This window comes from Bos mutus, chromosome 27 (assembly GCF_027580195.1).
Source record: "Bos mutus isolate GX-2022 chromosome 27, NWIPB_WYAK_1.1, whole genome shotgun sequence".
NCBI classification, from domain to species: Eukaryota; Metazoa; Chordata; class Mammalia; order Artiodactyla; family Bovidae; genus Bos; species Bos mutus.
The window spans coordinates 29307838-29320704 of record NC_091643.1 but is presented as its reverse complement, the minus strand read 5'-3'; positions in this window follow the sequence as shown (position 1 = coordinate 29320704).

Here is a 12867-nt window from a genome sequence, read left to right as displayed (position 1 = left end):
AATCCATGGGGTTGCAAAGAGTTGGACACAGCTGATCTACTGAACTGAACTGAATTATTCATATATCATTAGTGATGATGATTGTGGTATAATATATTCATGTAGACTATATTATTATAACCATTTAAAAAGTATCCTGTGTACAAGTTACTCTTATGATTGTTTTGTTTTACTTTCATTTTACAATTTAAAAAGGGTCTAATTATTGGAAATTGACGTGAATAGCTTTTTTAAACCTTTATAGTTCTGGTATTCAAATATAAGGGAGAGTTGAAATGATCATGCTGAGATATTTTCTGTATCTGAAGCACTCATTTGTCTGCTGAATTTAGGAAGCATGTGAGATGTCACATTTTGGAGATTTGATTTAAATATTCTATATTTCATATTAATATGTATATATACACACACAGAACTATTAAATAGTACAGGGTAGGTTCATGTAATCCTAAATAAAGTACACTCGCTGTACTGCTGGTTCTGAAGAACTCTACAACAACATGAGTATATGGAGAATTCATTTTCACTCTCACATTTATATGCCACCCTTATGCTTGAGATGTTAGTTTTATTGTTTTTTGTAAAGATTTGTTTTCTAATGGTGAAAAGTGAAAGTGAAAGTCACTCAGTCATGTCCGACTCTTGCGACTCCATGGACTATATAGTCCATGGAATTTTCCAGGCCAGAACACTGGAGTGGATAGCCTTTCCCTTCTCCAGGGGATCTTCCAACCCAGGGGTTGAACCCAGGTCTCCCAAATAGCAGGCGGATTCTTCACCAGCTGAGCCACAAGGGAAGCCCATCTGTGAAAGAACCCTGTTTTATTTTGGCATCATAAAATAAAAATCACAACTGCTTTTTTCTTGATGCACTTTGTATGTTATCAATACTCCCAACCTCATTGAAACATTTTGAGGTCTGGCTGCTGGAGCTGGACAAAGTTATATTCACAAACTTTTACAAAATGTAACAACTTCAAAACACTTTTAAATACTTCAATTTAGTGATTTTTCAGGCTACCAAAATTTTTTCTCTTTTAAATGACTCTAAAGTAAGTTCCCGGAGAAGGCAGTGGCACCCCACTCCAGTACTCTTGCCTGGAAAATCCCATGGATGGAGGAGTCTGGTGGGCTGCAGTCCATGGGGTCGCAAAGAGTCAGACACGACTGAGTGACTTCACTTTCACTTTCACTATTATGAATTTATCAATATATTATCAGTTTGTGAAAAGCAAAGCAGGAAGTAATATTGCGTTTTCTCTCTTCCTTGTTTATGAAGTCATTGATCACAGGGGCACAATTTAAATTGAGTTCAAATGTCATTTTTTAGAAGTTGCTTAATATTTATGAGGTTAGGCTGTACAAGGGATGACCAGTTTAACTGAATATAAATATAACTAATAAAAGGTATAAGCCTTGACTTGTGTTTGACCTACACAGGAAGCAGCAGCCGGTTCTTCTGCAGATTGACCTTTCTAATTGTTCTCGGGGGAGTCCATCCCCCTTGGGTTTAAGACAAAGGGAGTACAGAAAAGAATGTTTGTCTGACCTAATTTCCACAGTTGAACTGACTTGTCTGAATGTGCTCAGGATGTCATCATGTAAGCCATTCACCCCAACTCCTTCCCATTTTCACTTTCAGAACAGAATCCAGCTGAATCAACAACATGGAGTTTGAAATAAACCTAGGTATTGAGATTTAAAAATGACACCTTTTAGGTTGCAGTAAGAAGTAGGCGCAATCCATTTGTGAGAACGAGAGGTTTTCAACACCATTTACTTAACAATGTTTACTTTTTAAAATACTACCTTGGATTATTTGTAAAAGGGTCTCAGTAGTAACTGATGGCCATCCTGAGAAAATGTAAAGATGTTTCAAATGAAGAGCTCAAAATAAGTTTCTTGCCAACCCTAGAGACAGTGGGCATCAAAGATCTTTTGTGGGTGGTGAAAATGTCCTGAAATTGGATTGAGGTTAATGATTGCACAACACTGTAAATTTACTAAAAATCACTGAATCATACACTTAAAACAGGTAAATTTTGGGTATGAAAATTAAACATTAATATAGCTATTTAAAAATCATATTCACTGAAGAGCTAGCTACACATGCCTATAATTAGTCACTAAGTCATGTCCGACTCTTTGGGACCCCATGGAGTGTAGGCTTCTCTGTCCATGGGATTCTCCAGGCAAGAATGCTGGAGTGGATTGACATTTCCTTCTCCAATATGTGCCTAACCCCATGCTAAGCACTGTGGGGGTACAGTTGGGTCTGAGATGCACTGTAGGAAATGGGGCAATAGGAGTTGAGGTGGGAAGGGATGCTCAGAGATGGACCTGGCCAAGGAAGGATTTTGGCGAGTGACAAGGAAGATGGCAGAATGAATTGTAAGATGGAAGGGAAGGAGGGAGACATGGCTTGGTGCTGGAAGATAGTCAGGGTATGCAGAGGATGGAACCATATTGCCGAGGGCATAGCAGAAGAGCTTAGATTTAAGGGGTTAGGTATTTTGTGTTTGTTTTGGTTTTGCTTGTCTCTTATATTTATTTTGATGTAGCTGTGCCTGGTCTAAGTTGCAGCACGCAGGGTCTTTTGTTGTGGCATTCGGGCATCTGGTTCCCTGAGCAGGGATGGAACCTGGGTCCCCTGCATGGGGTACTCAGTGTCTTAGCCACTGAACCACCAGGGAAGCGCTTACGGTATTTTGAAGTTGTAACTTGGTGGATTTCTATAGACAAATGAGAAATTATCATAAAATTCCCTCTTGGGGCCTGTGACTTCGATTTACATGACACCTCGTTGAACAGAGGAGAATAACTTATAACTTCACAGTCCACACAAGCCAGACTTACTCTCACATAACACAAGGGGATTTGAAGCGTTTATTTTTTCCGATAAATATATAAATCTGTATTAAAATAGCAAAGCATGATAATCAATTGATCACTAGGCACTAAGTACACCAGGTGATACATCAGCCATTCTTAGCTCTTGCAACCAAGTTTCAATCCAAATTATTGTTCAGGTGAATAACTGGTTCTGTGACTTTCTCCCACCAGCTTAACAAACAGTCAAGAGGGAGGGGTCATGGCACTTTTCAGTGATGGAAAAACGTTTCCAGTTCTGTGTGAGAATTCCTGGGAAACCTGTTCTGAATTCTTAGCTCACTTTTATCTTAAGTCAGTTCCCCAGAAAACAGACTCCTGGATGGAGATTAACTGAAGCAGGTGTCGAGTTAAAAAATATTCACAACCTATAAGTTGAGTCGTGTTTTATTCGGCGGGAATTTTTAGAACTTCAAGCCTGGGAAGCAGCACCTTGAATAACCCCGAGAGAACTGCTCTGAGGAGGTGAAGGGAGGAGCCGGGTTTCAGAGAAGTTTTACAACAAAGACAGGATAGTCTGAACGTCAAAAGATACTTGTTAATTAAAGAAAATCAGATATCTCAAGTTAAGAAATGTAGGGCTTTTCCGTCTATGGGCTTCCCAGGTGGCTCAGCAGTAAAGAATCTCCCTGCCAATCAGGAGACCAGGGTTCAATCCCTGGGTTGGGAAGGTCCCCTGGGGAAGGAAATGGCAATCCACAATAGTTATCTTGCTGGGAAATCTCGTGGACAGAGGAGCTTGGAGGGCGACAGTCCGTGTGGTTGCAGAGTCAGACACGACAGAACGATTGAACAGTATGCATGGGAAGATGCAAGAGTCTGGGATCACTGAAATCATTCCTTTGATGTGCACCTCAGCTATCTGGGGCCAGTATCTCCTCTGAAGAGACCTAACCCTTGAAACTTACAAGCTTCCTAAACATGCCTCCTCCGTAGGATGAGTTATAGAACTTTGTCTTAGATCAAGTACTCTTGGACAGAACGGGCTCAGGCTCCTAAACACCAGGAATGCCTGGGAGGAGTCACAGGAGGGGCAACCTTAGGACCCACTGTTACTGATGCAGGCATCTGTACAAACCCAAAGCCCTGGTCAAAAAAAGGGCTTTGTCTTGGCTGTGGCCTCAGAGGGGACTCTCAGATCAGAGACTCTTCTCCACTCATTTGCTGAAGATAACCCTTCGGTGCAGGGGGATTTAAAGAGCTGTTCTGCTGGAGCTGTTTTGGTGTGAAGCAGCCTTGACTGGGATAAACACTGGGTCAAATGAGATCGTCCTTCCTCAGAGAGAGCCAGTTACCTAAGCAGTGGTAAGAAACAGAGGATCCCTCTAGACTTCCTGATAACAGTGATTCTGCAGCCTCTCCTGATGTAACTTATCTCTGGCGGCTCACAACATTCCCTGGCCTTAAAGGGCGTGTGCTCCCAAGATCAACCCTCGCCCAGAAGAGAGAGGAACACCCCTGTCTACCACCAGATCCACACTCCCTAGGGGACACCAGGCGAGTTCTGGACAGGATAGCAGAGTCTACAGAGGGAAGGTAGTATTTCAGGGATGGTCCAGGACTGAGGTTAGGAAACAGAAGTTCTGGTTAATCTCTCAAATAGGTTCTTTTTATCATTCATTTTTGTTTATTTATGTATTTGGGGCTGGGTCATCATTGCTTCCTCTAGTTGTGGCGAGCAGGGGCTACTCTCTAGTTCCAGCGTGCAGGTTTCTCTTTGCAGTGGCTTCCCACAGGCTCCAGTAGTTGGGGTCCACAGGTTATTTGCCCACGGCATGCGGGATCTTCCTGGACCAGGGATTGAACCTGTGTCCCCTGCACTGGCTGGCAGATTCTCAATCACTAGCCCACCTGGGAAGTCCCTTTTTTTTTTTTTTTTTTGCTATTGAATTGTAGTTCCTTATATATTTGAGAAATTAATTTCCAAAAGTTTCTAAAACCAGTTTTAATGTGTGGTGGTGTGGGTGAGTTCTCCCACAATCAAGCAGTCCTCTGACACAAGCTGGGTGTCCTGTAACTCAACTCAATTCTGACACTATCTACCTGGAGAGGGCGTCAGACCCCAAAGGTTGAGGGCTCAGTCCTACAAGACTGCCCCTGCCCCCCAACTTCAGACAAAATCACACCAAAGTCATCACCTGATTGGATCTGAGTTCCCAGTACCAACTCCTTGGGTTCCATTAATTTGCTAGAGTGGCTTGCAGAACTCAGAGAAATATTTTACTTACTAGATTACCTGTTTATTATAAAAGGGTATAACTCAGGAACAGGCAGATGGAAAAGATGCTCAGGGCAAGGTATGGGGAAAGGGTGTGGAGTTTCCATGCCCTCCTGGAGTTCAGCCATTCTCCCTGAATCTACAGGTGTTTGCCAACCCAGAAGCCCTCTAACCCTTGTACTTTGGGGGTTTTATGGAGGTTTCATTACATGGGCAAGATTGATTAAATCGTTGGCCACTGGTGACTGAATTCAGTGTCAGTCCCCTCCTACCCAGAATGTGGAGGTGCGACTGAAATTTCCAAACCTCTAATCACATGCTCAGCTCTGCTGGCACCCAGCCCCCATCCTTAGGTTCTTTCCACATCATCTCATTAAGTTAAAGCCAGTTGTGGTGAAAAGTGAAGACACCAAGCTTCACTTTTATGGCTCTGAGTGTTTCAGGAACTGAGATCAAGAAACCAAATATTACAACAAAAGCTGCTCCCATTGCTCTTCTCACTGAAAGAATTTCGAGGGCTTTAGCTCTGTGCCAGAAATGAACAAAGGCCATCACATATGATAAATCACAATATCACAACCCGTTATCAGATATACGGCTTACAAATGTTTTCTCCCATTCTGTAGGTTGCTCTTTACTCTTTCCATTGTATTCATTGCCGTGCAGAAGCTGTTTCGTTTGGTGTAGTCCCACTCGTCCATTTTTGCTTTTGTTGCTTGTGCTTTGCGGGTCCTATCTGTGAAATCATTGCCAATACCAAGGTCTTGAAGGGTTTCCCCTGTATTCTCGTCTAGTAGGTTTACAGTTTCAGGTCTTAAATGTTTACGTTTTTCATCCATTTGAATTGATTATTGCGTATGGTGTGAGATGAGTCCGACAGGTGTATGGATAGATGCTCAGCATCAGGGAATTGCAGATCAAAGCCACAGTGTGGTGTCATCTCACATCTGTTGAAATGGATTTTATTGAAAAAACCAAAAGACAGCACGTGTTGGTGAGGTTGTGGAGAGACTGGAACCCTTGTACACTGGTGCAGTTGCTATGGAAAATAATATGGAGATTCCTCAAAAAACTGCAAGTATCAAATGATCCTGCAATCCCACCTGTGGGTATTTATCCCGTAAAACATTAATAAACAGAGACCAGAAGAGGGCGCTGTCATACCCTTGAGGATCGCTGAGCCAAACAGGAAGAAGAAAGACTCTCTTTTCTGGCAAGGACTCAGCCAATGAAAAGTCAGGGACTCTGTTTACTACAGCTCTCCTTAATTCGCTGGGGTTTTTTTTCCTCCCTAGAAAGATGGTCTCCTTCTCTTGCTGTGTGGGAACTTGCACGTGGCTCACCCTGGTTATGGACCCCAATTGCAATTCTATGCTGATCCCAAATTAGCTCATTTTTGCTGAAGAAATATCTGGCATTTGTTTCAGGTCAGCAATCCAAAAGAGTTACTGTTCAGGATCTCAAAGAGATATTAGCAGATTCATTACATCACAACAGTCAAAGGTACAAAAGTACAAACAACCCAATTATATGTTATTATAATCTATTATTATCTAATATATGCATGCATCCATACTCAGTCACTTCAGTCCTGTCTGACTCTTTGCAACCCTATGGACTATAGCCTGTCGAGCCCCTCTGAACATGAGGTTCTCCAGGCAAGAATACTGGAATGGGTTGCCATGCCCTCCTCTAGGGGATCTTCCTGACCCAGGGATCAAACCCTCATCTCCTGTGTCTCCTGCATTGCAGGACAATTCTTTACCAGAGCAACCTGGGAAGCCCTAATCTAATGTGTGTGTGTGTGTGTGTGTGTGTGTAATTATTTTTTATAATATTTATAAGCCCCTTAAAGGCAGATTTATTAATATACAGCTTGGACAGTAATTAACACACTATGACATTTTGTCCATGCTATATGAGAAATTATCTTTAAAAAAAAGGAGATATTGGAACTCCCCTGGTGGTCCAATGGTTAAGACTCCAAGCTTCCAATGCAGAGCCCTCAGATTCCATCCCTGGTTGGGGAACTACGATCCCACATGCCATGTAACATTGCCAAATTAAAAACGAAATCAATAAAATATTCAAAACCGTGCTTGAACTCACCTTTCTGTGACGCCCGTCTTAATCTTCAGCTTTTCCTTGTGTGCTCATTGGCCACAGGGCTTTAAGTAACCAGGGAAAGCTTATGGCCAGTTACCATAACAACAAAGAAATGACCACTGGAGGAGTCCGAAGAGAGAGGGTCCTTGACTGTATTCCTGGAAAATTGATGAGTCAGTTCCCCAAAAGTGCTGTCGTTTTTGAAAACTGTTTAAATTTATCATATGAATTATCTCTGTGCTTTTTAAAACCAGTTTTCCTCACAGTGGCCTTTTCTTGCTGTACTTTAAAAGTCAGAACTATAAGCATCGTGTCCTTTATAATCTACTGAACTTTAAACATTTAAAGTGTTATAAGTCAAAGGTAAGAATATTTTATGCCCGTCATGCTTTGTATACCACTCCAAAATGTGTGACACTGGCATAAGGGTCATTTTGAGCTGACAGCAATTGAGAAAAGGACAACCAGGATGAGCAATCTGCATCCCTATCCCCACCACCACCATCTGCCTGAAAGCAGAACAGAAATCCCCATGTGAAGGCGAACCCCCACCACAAACCGCCTCCCCCGCGAAAAAACCTCCCGAACCGGGAGCCGGGAGGAGATAAGACGGCACCATGAAAAGGTCAGCAGTAACAGGAGATAAGACGGCACCATGAAAAGGTCAGCGTAACAAACCTCACTAGCAGCGGTCTTCCACTGCCCTCCCCATGTCTTTACTGTCCCACACTTGGCTGCCCCTGGAAATGCGAAGTCCTTTTCCCTTGTCTTCTAAATCTCAAGTCACTCCAGCCTGCAGCGGCTTGAAGCACCATTTTGATTCTTGACCAGAGATGGAATGAGGTCTCAGAGTGAGAGCGCTGACCTGGGGGCCAGTGACAAGGCCCCTGGCCCGTCAGCTTTGTGGAAATGAATTCCCACAATGTAACGGAAAGCAGTGAAAAAAGTCAAGTGTTTATTAGGAGGAACAAGAGTCCCTGTGAGCAGGCACACGGGGCAGAGGCAGGGAGTCATGCCCTCGTGGTACTTTGAATCTCTTACATGGGGCGTTTCTTCTGGGTTTCCTCTGACCAGTCACCTTGCTTGGCCTTGTTCTGAGTCTGTTTGGTTTAGCTCAGGGTCCTCCTATCTGGGCGTGCATCTCTTAGCCAAGATGGATTCCAGGGAAGAGGCCCATGGGTAGGTTGGCATCAGCACACTCTTTTTGACCTCCACCGAGCCTTTCTGTACAAGTGTAGGCAGGAAGCTCCCCTTGACCTTGAGAATGAAGACTATGTCGTCTCTATCTCATCTCGGCAGGGTTCAGCCTCTCCTCTTATCCTCCTACTACCGTCTTCATCTTGGAGTGTCTGTCCACAGAGGACAAACTCTAGCTGAAAACCTCTGCTACGGGTGACTTTCCTCCTCTGGATCAGTATGTGCTTTGTAATCCCAGCCAGTGGTTCGATCTGTTCCGGTGTCAACTGCCATATGCTCTGCTTCAAGTGGAGAGCTAGGCTTTTGTGAATTCTTTGTACGTAAGTATTTGTTATCAATATTTTATCAGACACTTTCAATTTCTCTTGCTGATGCATTATCTTAGCTGGTGTTACAGAAAAATAGTACAAATATTATTTCCTTACTGGGAAGCTTCTTAACTTTACTCTTGTTAATCTTTCTTTTCTCAGTCTTTTATTTAGGGCCCAATGAACCTAAGGTGTAGAGAGAAAAATAATTTTCTTCCTCTTCTACAGTTGCAAACTTTTTTTAGAGAACTGTTAACTAGTTCTTTAGTTTCCTCTCTGTTCCTCTTCTGGAGCGTCTTGGTTTGTGAAATGTTTTTCATGAAGATTCAGGGATTTTTCCTCCCCCTCTCACCCCCCAGCAATTACCTTGGTTCTGAAGATGTTTTAAGATTTCAATTTATCAGTCTTTTGCAAGACTGACAAGTGTCATGGAACAGAAGTTCATATGCTCAATGCACAATGAGGCCAAAGAATCTGAAAGGGCAGAGTTTGGAGCAGAAAGAGGTTTACTGAATGGCCAAGCTAGGAGAATGAGTGGCTTGTGTTCAAAAAATCTCAAACCCCTCAATGGTTTTCAGCGAAATGTTTTTATAGGCTTTGGGTGCGGGCTACAGGATGTGTGACTTTCTTCTCTTTGGTTGATTGCAAGATAAAAGAGATGTTCCGGGACTCAGCTGGAAGTTACCATCCTCCACATGGGTGGAGACCTTAGTTCTTTCAGAAGAACTCAGAGGTATTGGTCTGTGTGTCCTTTGATGAGGACCCTGGACCCTGCTTTAATTGCTGCACCATTGTTTCTTGATTGTTCCTCCTTTGTTTCCAAATTCCTTCACTTCCTTGATTCAGTTCAGTTCAGTTCAGTCTGTCTGACTCTTTGGGACCCCATGGACTGCAGCACGCCTGGCCTCCCTGTCCACCACCAACTCCTGGAGCTAGCTCAAACTCACGTCCATTGAGTCAGTGATGCCATCCAACCATCTCATCCCCTGTCGTCCCCTTCTCCCACCTTCAATCTTTCCCAGCATCAGGGTCTTTTCAGATGAGTCAACTCTTTGCATCAGGTGGCCAAAGTATTGGAGTTTCAGCTTCAGCATCAGTCCTTCCAATGAATATTTGGGACTCATTTCCTTTAGGATGGACTGGTTGGATATCCTTGCTATCCAAGGGACTCTCAAGAGCCTTTTCCCAACACCACAGTTCAAAAGCATCAATTCTTCAGCGCTCAGCTTTCTTCACAGTCCAACTCTCACATCCATACATGACTACTGGAAAAAACATAGCCTTGACCAAACGGACTTTTGTTGGCAAAGTAATGTCTCTGCTTTTAAATATGCTATCTAGGTTGGTCATAGCTTTTCTTCCAAGGAGCAAGCGTCTTTTAATTTCATGGCTACAGTCACCATCTGCAGTGATTTTGGAGCCCAGAAAAATAAACTCTGTCACTGTTTCCACTGTCTCCCCATCTACTTCCTTGATTAGCAGGGGCTTGAGTTTGCCTTTTGGAACTCTGGGAAGTTCTAGGAGGCTGAAGAAACCTTTCCCTACAAACACAGAAAGGATTTATACCCAGGAGGACTCCATAGGTTCTTGCTCCCTTTCATTAGTCTTGCACACAGTTATTATGTGCTAAAACTGAGGCTTTATAACAAATCAAACTCTCAGGCACAGGGCTGCTGTGTACCTCCCAGTTCACTTTAAGCACAAACTTGGACGTGCAGGCCCTTGAAGTGGACAGAGACCTGCTGGTGAGACCTAAAGCCCTTGAGCCCGGCAGCCCCACCGCATAGCACGGATTTCCTGTGCTCCGCTGGAGGGCGATGCAGCTGCAGGCGCTGCTGCCTGAGCCCTGGGCTTCATCTGTGCTGAGATAAAGAGGATCCTCTCAGTGTAACTTGGTATCACATGTGATGAAAAACCAACATCTACTGAGAGCTTATGCTGTGGGATCATACCACATTCCAAGCATGTGTCCATTAATGTAACTCTCCAAGTCCCATTATTTCAGATAGAAACCATTATCACCCTGGGATTACAGATAAGGAAACTAAGGAACAGAGAGCCATGGGTATTGGCCAGTAAAAGAGACAGTGTGAACTAGGAAGTCTAGCCCCAAAGGCTTCCATACCGTACTGTCTCCACCCAGGTGCTAAGCTAAATGTTTGTCAAATCAACAAATGCCTTTCCTTGCCTGGAAGTTTAGTTGTTTCTTTTATAAAATCAGATTTGATAGTATTTTTCTTTATAGAATCTTGACCGTGGTGTCATACTGAGACAATATAAATCCCTAAACAGATTAATTCCTCAGGTTGTTTTAACTTTCAGGTTTCCAAAACATAATATCTCTACATAGCAACATGGTCATCACTTCCTAATACTTTCTCAGTGATGTAGCCAAGCATCATTATACACATTAGAAAACCAATTAATTAAACAACTTAAACAGGAGAAGTTTATCACATAAAACACAACTTTGACATTTCAAATAAAGTCTCTCCAAAATCAACACTGTCAAAATTAAAAAGGATGATTTGCTGCATTTACCCTCACTTCTCTACTCTGCTGAGCCAGGCCATCATGGCACATCACCCGGGGCTCATGTTTTAAGAATGACATGCTACTGGTAATTAACAGAAAAGCTGGGTAGCCTCTAACGTCTGTCTGAAAGACTGTTGACAGATGAACAATGGGTATAAAAGACCTAGCGTCTTCTGTAGAATTGTTTATCATGTTTGCAATTATCCGTTGTTTTCAAAGGACCTTCAAACAAAAGGATCAATCATTTATCCATTGTGCCTTCTTCATGAAGCGGGCTGACCAGAAGGTTCTTACATCCACTGTTTAAACCACCATGGTATTTTTTTTTCTGTCCTTTTTATATATTCTGTCATCCTCCCTGTCGATTTTTTTAGACAATTATGATAATTATCTTAATTTGTAGCTAGCTTTTTAGAGCCAATACACCCACTGAGGAGAATAAAATGGCAACCCACTCCAGTATTCTTGCCTGGAGAATCCCGAGGACAGAGGAGCCTGGAGGGCTGCTATCCATAGAGTCGTACAGAGTCGGACACGACTGAAGAGACTTAGCATGCCTGCATGCAATGGAGAAGGAAATGGCAACCCTCACCAGTATTCTTGCCTGGAGAATCCCAGGGACAGAGGAGCCTGGTGGGCTGCTGTCTATGGGGTCGCAGAGTCAGACCCGACTGCAGCGACTTAGCACAGCAGCAGCACACCCACTGAAGACTTTCATAGAGGTACCAGAAAGATCCTATGATCATGAAGCATCCCAAATATTAATTACTACCCCAATAGTGTATTTGTTCCCTAGGGCTGTTATCAGAGAAGGCAATGGCACCCCACTCCAGTACTCTTGCCTGGAAAATCCCATGGACTGAGGAGCCTGGTAGGCTACAGTCCATGGGGTCGCGAAGAGTCGGACACAACGGAATGACTTCACTTTCACTTTTCACTTTCATGCATTGGAGAAGGAAATGGCAACCCACTCCAGTGTTCTTGCCTGGAGAATCCCAGGGATGGGGGAGCCTGGTGGGCTGCCCTCTATGGGGTCGCTGAGGGTCGGACACAACTGAGCGACTTCACTTTCACTTTTCACTTTCATGCATTGGAGAAGGAAATGGCAACCCACTCCAGTGTTCTTACCTGAAGAATCCCAGGGACAGAGAAGCCTAGTGGGCTGCCGTCTATGGGGTCGCACAGAGTCGGACACGACTGAAGCGACTTAGCAGCAGCAGCAACAGGGCTGTTATAACAAAGTGTCACAAACTGGGTGATTTTTTTTTTAATTTTTAATATTTATCTATTTATTTTGGCTGTGTCAGGTCTTAGTTGCAGTGTGTGGGATCTTTTCATTGCAATGCATGGATTCTCTAGTTGTGGTGCATGGGCTCAGTAGTTGCATGGGCTCCAGAGCACGTGGGCTTCAGTAGTTGTGGCACATGGGCTTAGTTGCTCTACGGCATGCAGTATCCTAACTCCCCAACCAAGGACTGAACCCACGTACCCTGGTGGCTCAGCTGGTAAAGAATTCGCCTGCAATGTGGGAGACCTGGGTTCAATCCCTGGGTTAGAAAGATCCCCTGGAGAAGGGAATGGCTCCCCACCCCAGTATTCTGGCCTGGAGAATTC